This window comes from Camelina sativa, chromosome 17 (assembly GCF_030686135.1).
Source record: "Camelina sativa cultivar CO46 ecotype springtype chromosome 17, ASM3068613v1".
Lineage (NCBI taxonomy): Eukaryota > Viridiplantae > Streptophyta > Magnoliopsida > Brassicales > Brassicaceae > Camelina > Camelina sativa.
Genome location: NC_141896.1, coordinates 6765647 through 6781476, shown reverse-complemented (window position 1 = coordinate 6781476; position 15830 = coordinate 6765647). Strand labels below are relative to the sequence as shown.

The 15830-nt window shown below is 29.7% G+C and overlaps 1 long non-coding RNA gene across 1 annotated transcript; it reads left to right on the top strand.

Moving 5' to 3' along the window:
• Positions 1-12163: 12163 nt before the first annotated feature.
• On the top strand, positions 12164-13278 carry LOC147923373 (uncharacterized). Its single transcript, XR_015585663.1, has 2 exons — positions 12164-12526; positions 12938-13278. It is a non-coding gene; the product is annotated as an uncharacterized LOC147923373 (long non-coding RNA).
• The last annotated feature ends 2552 nt before the right edge of the window (positions 13279-15830 follow it).

Below are 15830 nucleotides of genomic sequence, written 5' to 3'. Positions count from 1 at the left end.
CAGTATAATTTCCTTTTAGACAAAATAATATTTGTTTTCTTATCAGTATAAACAACTACAATAATAATTAAAAAAGAGAAGAAAATAGAACAATTATTTATGGACAGAAAAAATTGTCACGCCCCATAAATGTCATGTATATTTTATTTTATAACCATGATTTAAATAATAATTTATCCATTTGATATTGTATATTTTAGTCCAACCGATAAAGAAATAGGTAGAAGATTCAGATGGGATACTCATACTTCATGTACTTTTTGTTTGAATATTTAAATTTTACAAATTAGTAGACATTATATAAATTTTCTTTATATTTCTCAAAAATTATCTATTAAACTGGATAAAATCTGCCATAATAATCAGAACTTCCTAAACTTGATAACCTAAATTGTATAGCATGAAAAACCCACATTAACCCAGATTGAAAATTCACATTATTTATATTATAATTTTATAATAAAATATAATTTTTATAATTGTTTTTAAAAGTTTTTTTGGATAAAACATTATGCAATAAAATCATATGCTAAATATGATGGCTTGAAAAAGCACATATTTTGTAAGTTTTATATTGTTAGTTTTGTAATTTTATATATGAGAAATGGTTAAGTTTGTTGTTTGTTTTTATTTTAAATTTTGAATATGTTTGGTGAAAGTGTTTTAATATGACTTGTGCTTAGGTAAAATTTTATTTTTAACTGCACAAGAAGATATCAGAAATCACGATTAAGTGTAATAAATTGCCAATTTTATTCTTTTTTTATGCCTAACAGTATATATTTTGTAACAATACATAGAATACAAAGAATAGTTTTATTTTGGAAGTTGTATAAATCATTGGAATATCCTAAGAAGATTCTTTGGGATATAACTTTTTCTTTTGTAATCAACCTATATTTAATCTATAACATATTTTGTAACCAACTTATAAAAATTATATAGTCTACAAAAAAAAATTTGTGTATTTCCGTTTTATTATATAGGTGATTCTCTCTACATAGCAAAAAAAAAATGTATTTTTATGGTCAGAGGTGAAAATGGATAGAATCTTCCAATTTAGTTTCTTAGATTTATACTGTAGTAAAAATAGGTTTTTGTGGCTTGTTGCATAATTTCTTTTAAATAAAAAACTTAAATTTTTAAGAAAATATCAAAATAAAATTATGTTTTTAAATTTGTTTTCTTGCGTAATGCATAAATTTAAAATTTTTATTTTCATAAAGTATAGAAATCTATTATATTTCCTTACTTTAATAAATAAAATTATAATATAATCAATCTCAAGAGATATAGAAATTAGATATGATTATACATAAATATCTTTTCATCTTACTTTAATGTTTTTACTTTGTTATACTTTGTTAAACTTTGTTATCAGTTTTTCTTTAATATATTTTTAGTTTGATATAAAATAATTAGTCATTTGATATTAATTATTGCATTTAAAACCATAAACTAAAGAAAATCAGTTACACAAACATACTTATGTGACATTTAAAATAAAAATATAATAATAAATGGAGATGCCAAGTGGTCATTAGGGAGAGAGAGAATCTTATATATATATATATATATATTAAAAATTCCATTCAATCTATATATATAGATATATATCTATTTCATAAAAAAAATTTAATTCAATATTATAATTAAAATGAGGAGATTTACATTTCAAAAATAAATCATTTGTTATTAACTGTTGCAATTAAACCCATAAATTAAATAAAATCTGACACACATACATATCTAAACTTTTTAAAAAAATATATATATAATACTAAATTGAGATGTCAAATTTTCCAATAGGAAGACAGATATATAAATTGCCTTGAATAAAAGCTACTTGTGTGACAAAATCATATTTTGCTAGTCAAATTTGTTTCCTTTAAATATATAATGTGTCAAAGCTAATTATGTAAGAAAATATTTATTTACTTCTTCTTTTACTAGAAACATAAGGAAATAGTGAATTGAAAGATTATGTTTCTTATTCATCTTTGACCATAAACGTTACCTATTTAAGTACCTATGTTTGATGTATATATATATTAGAAAATGTGATCAGTGATGAGTAAAAAGAAAAGAAAAAGAAAAGAAAAAGAAAAATGGCTATCACCAAAAAGAATTTAATTGTTATAACAAGAGGTTTAAGGAATTATTCTCTTGTATTATTAATCTATCCCAAGGGATAAAACATATATATAGTGATACAACTTTAGGGTTTTAGGTTATACACCAGATCTACTAATGGGCCGATAATGGGCATCCATACAATACAATATATTCATAACACTCCCCCTTGGATGACCATTATAAAAATGAAGTACCAAATGAGCATGTGAAAGGCTGCCTCGTTAAAAACCTTACCAGAAAAACCCAGTGGGAAAAACCATGGTTAAGGGAAAAAGAGTGCAGCGTGCTGTTACTCCCCCTCTTGAATACATCACTTGAAATCTTCGAGATGACCGATCCAATATGATGAAGTAGCTTCTTAAAAGTAGTAGTTGGAAACGCCTTGGTAAATGGTTCGCCAAATCTTCACTTGAACGAATATGTAGTAAACGTGTATCGCCATTCTTCGCTTGGTCATGGGTCTCGCAATTGACTCATCTTTATCATTATCTTTGTTTCTCACAATCTCATCAATATATGTCAAAGACTTTGAAGATGATAGTCTTTCACCATTGGAATCATAATATTCCTCTCTAGACATTTATCTTTTGCGTGTTCTTTTGTTGTCTCGTTAAAAAGCTTTCATGGAAAAATCCAATAGGATAAAAACCATGATAAGGAAAAAAGAGTACAACCATGCACATGATCTTATATCTCCCCCTGAAAGCATCATCTTCAGGTTATGCATTATGATCATATATATCATCTTTTCTAAACTGTTATAAACAGAGTTTTAGTATATAAAATACATATGATCATCATATATTCTCTCGGGTCATTGGACTTCAAGTCATTTCCACCTTTTTCATATAGAAGATTCCTTTTCCATTTATTTGAACTTAAAGCTCGAATCTTCTTTTTTCATACAATCTTCCGAACAATAATCTTATACATAGGAGTTATTCATAATCTCCTTGTAAAACTTTCTCTTTCAACTCTTCTTCTTAGTATGGTACTACAAGACCATTTTTCTATGTAAGATGATGTAACATCTTGAGATAACATCTCTTTCATCAGATGTCAAAACTGTAACCTCAAGAAATTTCATGAAATATTTGATCATATACAATCTGATTTCTCCATCTTTCAGGAGTAATATTTCATCATTGATTATTTCTCCATATATTCCTTGGTATAGGAAATCTCTACCGGAGATCAGATAATATTTCATCATCAACATATTTTGCACTTGTTCTTATAGTTTTCTTTTAACAAGAACCACTTGTAAATGCAGAAGAGACAAGAGACACATACAATTTTTCTTTTAACGAGGTTCAGCAAATGCCTACATCCTCAAACTTTGTTGAAAATATTTCTTGAACAAAATTACAATTAGTGTTCAATCTCGGATTTGCACAACCCTAAGATATTCACTTAGCTTGTTCCCGATTTATTTTCAACCCACTATGAGATCCCTAAGATCAACAACAATGATCTACAAACAGGATTCTCTCATAGAGATAAACTCTCACTATTTTCTCCTCAAAATGTGTCAAAAGTCTACAAAACTTTTTTTTTCGAGAATTATAAAATATTGCTTCTTGCAATATGATCACTTTAAGGGAAATTTTTGGCAGTTTGAAACCTTTTGAATAGACTGAATCAAGTCTTGCTCTTATTGTCAAACTCATAAGGGATCTACATAGTTGCTTCCACCATATGAGAGTGCAATTCTCATGATAAATATCAAGTATTTATGAGAATTATTTTACTACTACATGTACTTTATTTCTCATAAAGATCTCCTTATATCCTACTCATTTTACACTTTCAAGTGTAAGGACTACAAGTCCAAATATTATCTCTTTTTAGAGATTTAAATTATTTCATAATAGTTACTTCTTTCAATGATTAACCAATCATTCTTTGTGTACACTTTTCAATAGAACATTTTCTATTAACCATGCGGTTATGATCCTCAGATTTATCCATAACATAATCAACTGCAACACTGCATGCAAACATATTTACGACGTCGATTTGCTTTTTGGTTCCTTTTCTTTCGAGACATGACTCAACTTGTTGAGATTTCTTTTCATTATGATTCTCAGGTACCTGAATCTCTTTCTTACTCATGTCTACATCTCTTCTAGAGATTTTTCATAACTATTTGCTTCCTCGGTGCCATATTAATTTATGCTCCTTTTCCTTTCCGAGGATGCTTATATTTGGAACCATAAGTCTATCACACTTCATGCGATCTTTAGACTTACTAGCAGTTGATCTTATCCTTCTAGGACATTAATATTAATTGGAGCACAGCTGGTATATGTGTGACTTTGTCACTATCATGGTCAGCAAATGCTTCTTGCATTCTTTTGATAAACTTTGCAAATAATTTATCTTTTCAATTTCTAGCGCACATTTCAAAGTAAGAGGATCCAGATAATTTATCCCAATATATTTATTTTCCTCATGTTGGAAAGACTGACTCACTGAAACAATAGTCTCACAGTCTCTGTATCTTGACCCTCAAATTCTCGAGATATTCAATCATCAAAAGAGTTTCATATCCAACATGTTTCCAACATTCTTTCAAATTCCATCTTAATCACTTTGGTGGAGCAACTTAACATGTATAACACATTAGATGGAATATATCTGGTTTCTGACCCAAACCAATTGTATTGGGGAGTACTCATGATAATTCTTTGGCATGATGCGAATTATTTGACATATAGAGTCATTTATGTCAATTACTTGGCATGCTTTCACCACCATTGTCAATTAACCAAATACTCTCGCAAACTTCATGTTGCAATTTAATAACAAACATATATAGTGGATGATCAGTCCACAATATCGCTTTGTACATACCACAAAATTGACATTATCCAAATTCATGGGGTTGGTGAAAACCATATAATCAGCTTGTCTTGTAAAGCAGCACACATAATAAATCACTAAGAAAACTCTTCAGATTCTCTAGTGAATGTTTTCAAAAATTTCTGATTATTCTTTTGCATCATTATTAAACCGGAATGGCTTAACCGGTCATGCCAAACAGTGATATTTTCATTAAACCTTCTGGTTTATTATAAGCATTTTATCTTCTAGATAATGCATGTAATCTCTAAAATACTTTTATTGCCTTGGGTAATACTTATGATTTCAAAGTATTTTCTTTGCTTATTGTCTCAACATGATTACGTTTCAAATCCTCAAGATTTGTTCTGTCATATGAGTGATTAAGCTCATTTTAGGTGTGAACTCTTCTATCTGTTCCATCACCTCTGTATGTGGGATTCATCAATTCCCCCCCCCTCGAGATGATGACACTTCATGTCTATCAATCTCGATTTGAATCCCACTATGTAATCAATAACATTCTCAAATTGGATCGTGTATTATATCTTAGACCCTTTTGATTTTGAGACTAATTGGGAGACTGTAACACATTTAATATCAAATTGTGTTCCCATAGACAATAGTATATATACTCTTCAAGAGCTTTCAATACTTTTTCTACTACTTCTTAATATTAGTAGAATAGTGGAAATTGTCTCACACTAGTTTCTTTCATCATATATATATATATATATGAGATAAGTACATCTAGTACTTAATATTCACTTCTAGTGGAGAAACTAGTTGATAATTTTATATATCTTATCCATATTTATGGCCACTTTTATATAGCAACTTTCTCATCAATGGTGTGGCTTTTTTATTTTATAACATAAAGTTATATTCACTTCAAAGAGTAAACCAAGTCAATAGGATGTGATTCACATCAACATCTCATAATTTACACAGTCACAAATAACAAAATCATAATATTTTTACTATAGTTTGTCTACAAGACAAATATAAATTTGTGACTTTAAAAGTATATATTATTTTAAAGAATTTTAGTCATTTACTTTCTTTAGATTATTTTAAAGAACTAGTGAATTTTATGGTCATATACTTGGACTTAAACCTCCTCATAAAAGTGATGCCAAGAAAATATAAGCAATAATCATTATTTAGTAAATTTTCACTTGATTTTCAATTTATTCACCAAAGGTTGGAGACATTGATTTAAAATATTTCATCATGATACTACATCTAATTTTGATTAGATTTAAATTTGTGATTAAAATTCACAAACATTATAAACAGTCATATAAATGAGTGTTAAATAAGTAATAAGTATCATTTATATATATATATATATATATCTATATATATTATTGTTATTATTATTATTTTTAATAACTGTTTTTCTTTCTTTTGTAAAACAATTAAGAAAATAATTTCATGATAAAACTTTGAAATTTCTATAAAATCATGTCACTGAAATCGTAAACAATAAAATCATGATTTAGATGTCTTTTCACCTTAATTCTCTATTGTTGCAAGTACTAATAACTTGGAGTTGACTGTTATAAATTAGTTAGCTAATACATAATTTTTAGTTTAATATGCGCAATACACATACACGTTCCTCGTGTACAATATGCATATATGCATAATTAAGCCAAATGATACTAAAGATCAATTGGTCACATAATAAAGTATATTTTGGTGTTTTAATGAAGTTTTAGTTTTAACTGTCAAACTTATAAAATTTGACTGACACAAGAAAATTATACTTAAATGCTTCATCTTACGACAAATATCATAAAACAGAAATACTTATCTCTGTGGTAATGGGTGATCGGAAATCAGAAACGTCATTGAAGTTGAGACGCATCAGACCATACATCGGCTGGAGATTTTGGTGAGTAATTATTTCCTCAGTTCTCCATATTAAATCACGTTGCAGTAGTAAACTCTGAACAAATAAACCAAACAACCAAACAATTATATAAATTTAGTTTAGTCTTTATGATCCGCATTTTATAAACTTATAAAGCAGGAGAAGACACTAATAAGTAGACACTCTTAATAGGTTAGAGACTCTAACTTAGAGTAACTAAACAATAGAACATGAATGTTTGTTTACTAACCAACGAGTTAAACAACCAAATAACAAAAGTAATAAAACAATAAGATTCCAGCAATAAAAGGAACCAACATCCATGACGACGATCTCATGATTATAATTATTTTTTATTTAGTTACGTACTAATATATCATATATTATAAAACATGAACTAATATATTATAGATCTCACAGATCAAAGAGAAGTTACACATGTTTATCGTATACATGTATTAAAGTATAATATTTAATATAACAAAGCAATGAAATTCTCATCAAGAACAATCGGTTAGTGTTGGTGATAGAATACGACCCAATAATTTACTAACCGGCTTAAACCAACGGAACAATAAAGAGATCTCATCGAACAATTATCGTTAACAATATACAGATCTCATGGAACAATAATTCATTAAGTATTAAACGATAAAGTATGAGGTTACTTATCTCTATAATAAGCGATAATGGTGAGACGACACTACAACGGCACAGATTTTGTGTGTTTGCTGGTTAGGGGACGTGGAGAAAAAGAAATTCCGGAACGTATGGAAACGACGGCAGAGACGAGAGATGTTCGTAGTTGGAGAGTAGATAAGTCGAAAGTAGTAACGGCTGCTGCTCAACGTCGGCAGTTTTTTTTTTTCTTCAGACGGCTAGGGTTAGAGACTCGTGCTGATAACGTGTTATAACAAGAGGTTTAAGGAATTATTCTCTTGTATTATTAATCTATCCCAAGGGATAAAACATATATATAGTGATACAACTTTAGGGTTTTAGGTTATACACCAGATCTACTAATGGGCCGATAATGGGCATCCATACAATACAATATATTCGTAACATAATCGCATTTGTTCTCACCATTCTGGTTGTTATATCTTCTATTCATTGTCGTCCAACATCGGATATTGTTTCTGGTACTTAACTACTTATTATGCTCTTTTTACTATGTACATTATATTATCAATCTATATGAATAGTATATGTTGATCTAATATTGAATCAAATATATAGGTTTTGGGATTAAAAAATCCGATCACACATGCTTCGATGTATCTCCGTGTTTGCCTGAGCAGGGAGGGGTAAAAGGGTGCAATGCATTTTGCGCGAGAACGGATGCTAAAGTAGGCCGTTGTCTTCATTCCGGAACGGATACCGGAATATGTTGCTGTTATTATAAATAAAATAATAATAACTAAATATATTTGTGTCTTGATGACTGAAATAATCTAATAATAATTAATACTTGTTGGTAATATGTTTTTTACCAATATCGATCGTCAAGAAAATTTCAAGCGGTTTTAGTATTACAATTCAAATATACTAGTCATTTCACTTATTAACCGTCCAAGTACATACACGATCGAGAATTTAAATTATAAAAGTGGATGCTACAAAACTAAAGAAAATCGTATCGTATCCCTATACCACATAAGTTGGTGGAGGAATTAGTCAGAAATACTAAACTTCGTAAAGAACAGGATTTGCAAGATCAGAACTTCACCAAAAAAAAAATCACCAATTTGTTTTTTTTTGTTGTTTGGCGAGTGTTGTTTAGTGCATGAGCAGTTGCTGATCCATTACATGAGAAACAATTCTCTTTAATTCTTTCAATCTTTCTGTTCACTAGAATGGTACAGGAAATAATTTGTAGATTCTATCCATTTTCATCTTTGACCATAGAATACACCTTTTTCTGTTATGTGTGTTTGTGTGCGTTATAGTTATAGTATTTGACAAACCAAATATTTGTGGTATAATGTCATTGCCTCGTATAAGGCGCAATACAGTTGATATATATCGATATCGCCAAAATAACCCGGGATATATATGAGAAAACGGAAGATGGCAAAGCGATGATTTTAAACTTTGTATGTGAACGTGTAAGAAAAGGGGACACATAGTTACATATATTAGTGGAAAGTGACCAATCCCTAACATCTCATCCCCTATTTCTATTTATTATTATTACTCCACTAATGACTATGTATGTGTAGTCCATCAAATCCTCTTTGCTAGCAGGGATTTGACTAAACATACATATACTTGGACAATATCTAGTTGAATACTAATAAAAACCAATCTGTTGCCAAATTGAAAATATTGAAGAGAAAATCTATGTGGACAAATGAATAGAGAACCCTGTAGGCTGTAGTTGGATTTATGATTTAATTGGGGATTGTGTATATTAACGCACGGTTACTACCGGTATAGAGATGTGTACGAGAACGAGAGTAACATTGTGAATGATTGATTAAATAACATTAAATGTGGAAAACAAATAGAGGGAAGTTGAGTTAGGGCTGAGGTTCATCAAAGCGTCACTGATCTCGTGAGAGTGAGACTTTTGGACGGATACGCCTTATGTGACCCCACGGTGCTTTGCTTTTGGCCGGAGAGCCTTTTTTTTTTTATTACTGAAAAAAAACAGAAAAGATGCAACCACCCATCCCCTCAATTCTCTCTAATTAATTATTCTCTACTAGTACTATTCTTTTGTCCAATAAGTTTTGCAAAAAAAAATTACTAACTATTGTATTTTGTTTTCCCTTTTTATTAAGATAACTAGAATATGACCCTAAACAACATTAAATATTTTTGTTTGTTAATTTTATTTAATTTGTTTAGTGTTTAAAATTATATATTGTATTTTGATTGTTAATTCTATGACTTAACCTATAGTATAGCGCAATTAATTTTAGAACCAAATATATAACGTATGTTTGTCAAAATCATCGTGACCAAGAAAGTATATCAAACAATATTATTCCAAACTTAAATTTAATCCGAAAAATTATATTTTAAAAATTTTAACCCGTGCTCTAGCAAAAAATCATATTTCTTGAATTTTTTTCATATTATAGTGACATATTATTGACCCGTGCTATAACAAATCAAATTAGAGTGTTCACTACAAGAAAACATGCATTTTGGGACTACATTTTGTGACTAATTCAGTCGCAAAATAAGCGACGCTTTTGAGACTAATTTGTGACGAATCAACGACTACCAAAAATTTGGAGAGAAAAACGTCGCTTATTAACGACGAAACATAAATATCACAAACTGGTCTTAAATTAGCGACTACATTAAGACTAATTTGCGTCAAAAATAAATTCGTCTCATAATGGTCACAATTTTGCGACTACTCTGTGACGAACTATATAGTCGGTAAGGAGAGTCGCACAAACGTCGCATATTGAGGACTTATTTGCGTCCACATTTTGTACCCCTATATAGTAACAAAGACGTCACAAATTGCAACGATATTGTGACTGATATTTGAAGACTTTGCTACTAACACTTGATTTAGCTACACTTTTAAGACTGTTTAGCCACTCTCTATATTTTTTATTTTGAAATTTCACATTTGAGATTTATTTACATGTTTAGGTTGAAGTTTATGTTTTGTTTTGCTTATCTTATCAAGAATAACTTTCTCAAAGTATCAAATTTCCATGACTATAAACTAAACATCCATAAGTTCAAAAATTATCTTAAGTGTTACATGTTCTTTTATATGAGAATGTGTTGCAATGAAGAAAAATTCAAAACTAAGTGAAGTAAACATTGTTTTACTAAATCTTACTATTACATGTACTTTATACTACTAATATAAGTTCTCTATAGTGATTTATATCAACAGTTTTGTTCATAATGTGTAGAATTGAAGATTTTTATTTTGTGACGTATATATGGTAGTCTTAAAATGGTCACATATTACGACTGATTTGCCACTATATTACGACTATCTCAATTTGTCACTCTTTTGCTACTAATTTGAAACCTGTTTTGCAACGATATTGTGACTGATAATTGAAGACTTTGCGATTAACACCTGATTTAGCTACACTTTTAAGACTGTTTAGCCACTCACTATATTTTTTACTTTGAAATTTCACATGTGAGATTCATTTACATGTTTAGGTTGAAGTTTATGCTTTGTTTTGCTCACCTTATCAATAATAACTTTCTCAAAGTATTAAATTTCCATGACTATAAACTAAACATCCATAAGTTCAAAATTTATCTTAAGTGTTACATGTTCTTTATATGAGAATGTGTTGCAATGAAGAAAAATTCAAAACTAAGTGAAGTAAACATTGTTTTACTAAATCTTACTATTACATGTACTTTATACTACTAATATGAGTTCTCTATAGTGATTTATATCAACAGTTTTGTTTATAATGTGTAGAATTGAAGATTTTTATTTTGTGACGTATATATGGTAGTCTTAAAATGGTCACATATTACGACTGATTTGCCACTATATTACGACTATCTCAATTTGTCACTCTTTTGCTACCAATTTGAAACCTGTTTTGCAACGATATTGTGACTGATAATTGAAGACTTTGCGACTAACACCTGATTTAGCTACACTTTTAAGACTGTTTAGCCACTCACTATATTTTTTACTTTGAAATTTCACATGTGAGATTCATTTACATGTTTAGGTTGAAGTTTATGCTTTGTTTTGCTCACCTTATCAATAATAACTTTCTCAAAGTATTAAATTTCCATGACTATAAACTAAACATCCATAAGTTCAGAATTTCTCTTAAGTGTTACATGTTCTTTTATATGAGAAATGTGTTGCAATGAAGAAAAATTCAAAACTAAGTGAAGTAAACATTGTTTTACTAAATCTTACTATTACATTTCTCTATACTACAAAATAGAAAAAAAGAATGAAAGCAATAGAGTCTTTATGTTTGGGTATAGGGTATAAGGGTTGTGATTTAGGGTATAGGGTTTGAAACTACTAACTCTTAACCATAAATACTAAATTTTGAATTGTAAATTATATAACACCAATATCATAAAATATATCAAAAATAAAAAAAGATTCATCAAATATTAGAAAATTAATCTAGTAATTTAAAAATATATATTTCAAGTATTACAAATTTTAAAATGTAAATAGAAAAGCTGGTTTCTGATTGGTTAATCCATAGAGTTAAGGATCACCCCTCATTAAATACACACCGTTGATTGTCTTAAAATCAATGGACTACCTTCCTTCCTTCTTTCTGACTTCCATTCGCTGTCTTACGCTCCTCTTTTCTCTTTTTTTTTTTTTTGTGTGTGAGAGAAGCTCTTCCTCTTCTCTTCTTCCTCAATAGCTTCTCTCTATGCCCACGATTTTTCATTAGCTTGTCTTCTTCTCCGCATCGATTTTATCAGCCAATTTCCCCATCAGTATAGACGCAACCAAAGACCAAACCCAAGGCAAAATCGGATGATTCGTAGCAATCGGAGGAAGCGAAATCACAATACCACCACCGAAACTTACATGTTCATCGGAATCAAACACACTCAGTATCATTCTGTGATTGATTGTGGTTTCCGTTTGTTTTTCCCAGGGACAGATGCTGGTTCACTTTCTGGGTTTATAGCCAAAAGTCTTTCTAATTTGGATTCTCCCCTTCTCTTCAGGTCAGATTTGTTTCGTTCTAGCTTTTGTTTTTGTGATATTCAGTTAGGTTAATGACTTGAATCTTCTGCTAGTTTTTTTCTGTCTCGTTTAGGTTATTGATTAAGATCTAAGATGAGATTTAGTATGGCTTTTCTCATATTGATTTTGAATCTGATTTATGTGTGTGTTAGAAGCCAGTGATTAGAGTAACTGAAACGGAGACATCACATGTATATAACTCAGTTTTCTTCATCACTTGTGAAGTTCTTGGTTCCTCTTCCTCAGATCCTTCTAATAGATTGTGTTTTGTATTTGTTTCTTTTTTTATTTACGTTGTTGTTTGATGGTGAACTTTGCAGAGAAAAACCTCAGCTGGTGATTCTGGGACCATATGTCTGTCTGCTTATGTTATTTCGGTTTTTTGATTTCAGGTTGTTCAACAAAATACTGCTTCTTGCTTGTGTTTGACAACTGTCAAGAAGGAAGACAAGCTTGAGTTCACTGAGGTGTGGCCATTGTTATTGGTCTCTACATATGCGTTATATGACTCTATGAAGAAATAGAGAGTTCACACAAAGCCAAAAAGCTCTAAAGTGTTCTGCTGATGGAATGGCATTGGCTGTTAAATAGTATGAGTTGGAGATCTACTAGAGTTGTATTTCCTCTCATTTAGGATGATCTTTTGTGTTTAAACTCTTTTAGGATGATATTATGGTATGATTAGGATGATGTTATGATTAGTATTTTTAATCATTATTTTCTTTTTAATTAATAGCATTTTAAATTGGAAATTAACCAATATCAAACATGTGACCAGTTTGTGACCAAATCAAATAACAAACATGTGACCAGTTTGTGACCAAACAAAATAACAAACAAAAATTTCAAATTCAGACTCTTGGAATTAGTCCCAAAATCGTCCCGCTATAGGACTATAAATATGGTCACAAAACAGTCCGTAAGTAAACTTGGTTGCATTTCAGTCGGAAATGTGTAACTCCAGCTATGGTCACTTAACAGTCGCTTATATACGACTATACTTTCTAGTCGGAAATCAGTCGCAAATTAGAGACGATGTTGCGACCGTTTTATTTTGCGACCATTTTTTAACGACTCCCAAAAATGGTCGCTAAGTAGTCGCAAAACCCTAATTTGTGACTACTTAGCGACTATTATAGGAGTCGCAAAAGGCATGTTTTCTTGTAGTGGTTTATAATTTTAACTTTTTGATCTATCAAATATTTATGATATTCTTAAAAATATCAGATTAAACTATTTTTCAAGATTCCAAATTAAATTATTTAAAAAGTTTATTATAGTATATAAAACTATACAATTTAACAAAAGAAATATATGAAATGAATTTAAATATTCAAATTTTGACTTGTTACTCAGTCAAAAATTTCTGATAAAGTTAGGTGAGATTTTTTTTTTAATATAATTGGAAATCACTTGTAATCTAAGGAAGAGTGATTAATTTCTATTAATTTCTGAGATTTTTTTGTCTATATATGGTTAGTTAAATATTTTTTTATATTTTATTTTATTTTTTGGAATATCCTTTTTAAGAGATCATAATCCTAAATCTATATAACCTATCAAATAATTAATCTATATAATTTATCAAATAATTAATCCTAATTATAAATTTATAACCTATATTAATATTATATGGTTTACCAATTTGAAGTCGTGTACTTCCATTTTATTAAGAAGAGGACTAAAGTTTGTTTCTTTTTTTCGAGTAACCCAGCTACATGGATCCAAATTGAAAACACATACGCTAATCTCACGATCGAGCTTGTAAAATTTGCTACTTCAAAGCGTACAATGATAAAATATAAGATAATGCATGTAGATGGTGGGATTTGGATCCTAACTTCGACCTATATATATGACAAGTTTTTACCCACTTTAACTTAATCATGAGACTACAAGCTATGACTGATGAGTTAAAATGGTAATTAAAGATTTCTTTTATGTTATTCTGAACCTACAATCAAATTTTTTATTTTTTATTTTTTAATCTCACAACACTGTTTTTTTTTTGTTTACGGAAGAAAACTTCCAACTTATGCATGTTACTGGAAGTCTGGAAATTATCCTTCACATTTCCTCTAATTTTTTTTTCTATTAAAAAGCACACCAGAGTCAAAATTTACATACAGTCATTTAGTTTATAATATGTTGTGTCGTTCATAACAATTTTCTATTTTGCATAATATGTAATGTTTTCACGTTAATCTTAAACGCTTCGTTTTTATGTCTAGAATTATGAAATCTATACGCTATAATATAATGATCTGCTTGTTTTAAGGGAATTCGATTTCTTATGTTAACACTTAACAGTAAGTACTAAGTATCGTTTAAAAAAAAAAAAAGATTGAAATGGTCCTCGCGATTCGTGACTAGTCGACGTAGTGGACAACTACTGTATAAATAAAAGAAAAGCTAAAAATGGATACACACGCTAAAATAAATTAAAATAATATACTTACGTACTACTTAATTCACAACTAACATATTCATTATATATAATTATGTACTTTAGTATATATCACGTTACGTGTGGTGAATGGTGATGGTGAGACGACAGTGTTTGGTGTTTGGACGGGATAGGTGTCAAATACTCAAAACGTGCGACTCTATATATATACACACACACACCAGTCTCTCATTTATTGCCCCATCCTGCATCGATATCTTCCCCTCTAGTTTTAACAATTTATAAATTGAGCACTTTCAGTTTTGTTTAAAAAAATTAATGTTATTCACTTTTTGAAGCTCTCTAACTTGTAGTAATTGTACTTCCTCGCCATTAAACAAAACCAAAGATTCCAGCTCATTCCAATCTACCTGCTCCTCCTAGCTAGTAGAGCTATCTAAACAAACTTTCTTCATACGGTGGTGGTGGTGGTGATCTAACTAAAAAGTTCAGGGTTCACACCTTTTTATAAAAATCTGTGTAATTTAAAGTTACGTTCGACATATTAATAGTCAACAGTCAATACAAATGTGGACAACCAATCATACACTAAATTCACCCGTATTGAAAAAGTTAAAAAAGAATAATTCTTCAGCAATATATTGGAGTTACCAACCCATAAAAAAAAAAAAAATGTTGAAGAATAATATTAGAGTCTTTTTCTTATACAGTAGTCATATCGTCTCGCGTGTGTAGTAACTTAAAATCGCGATAAACCGATCGAGCCTATCATTTTATCATGCCGAGAAGAGAGACGTGGCATCTTTCTTTCTTTTTATACGAGTTGAACATTTCTCTCCCTAGTCCCTATCACGTGACGACTAAACCGCATCTCAAGA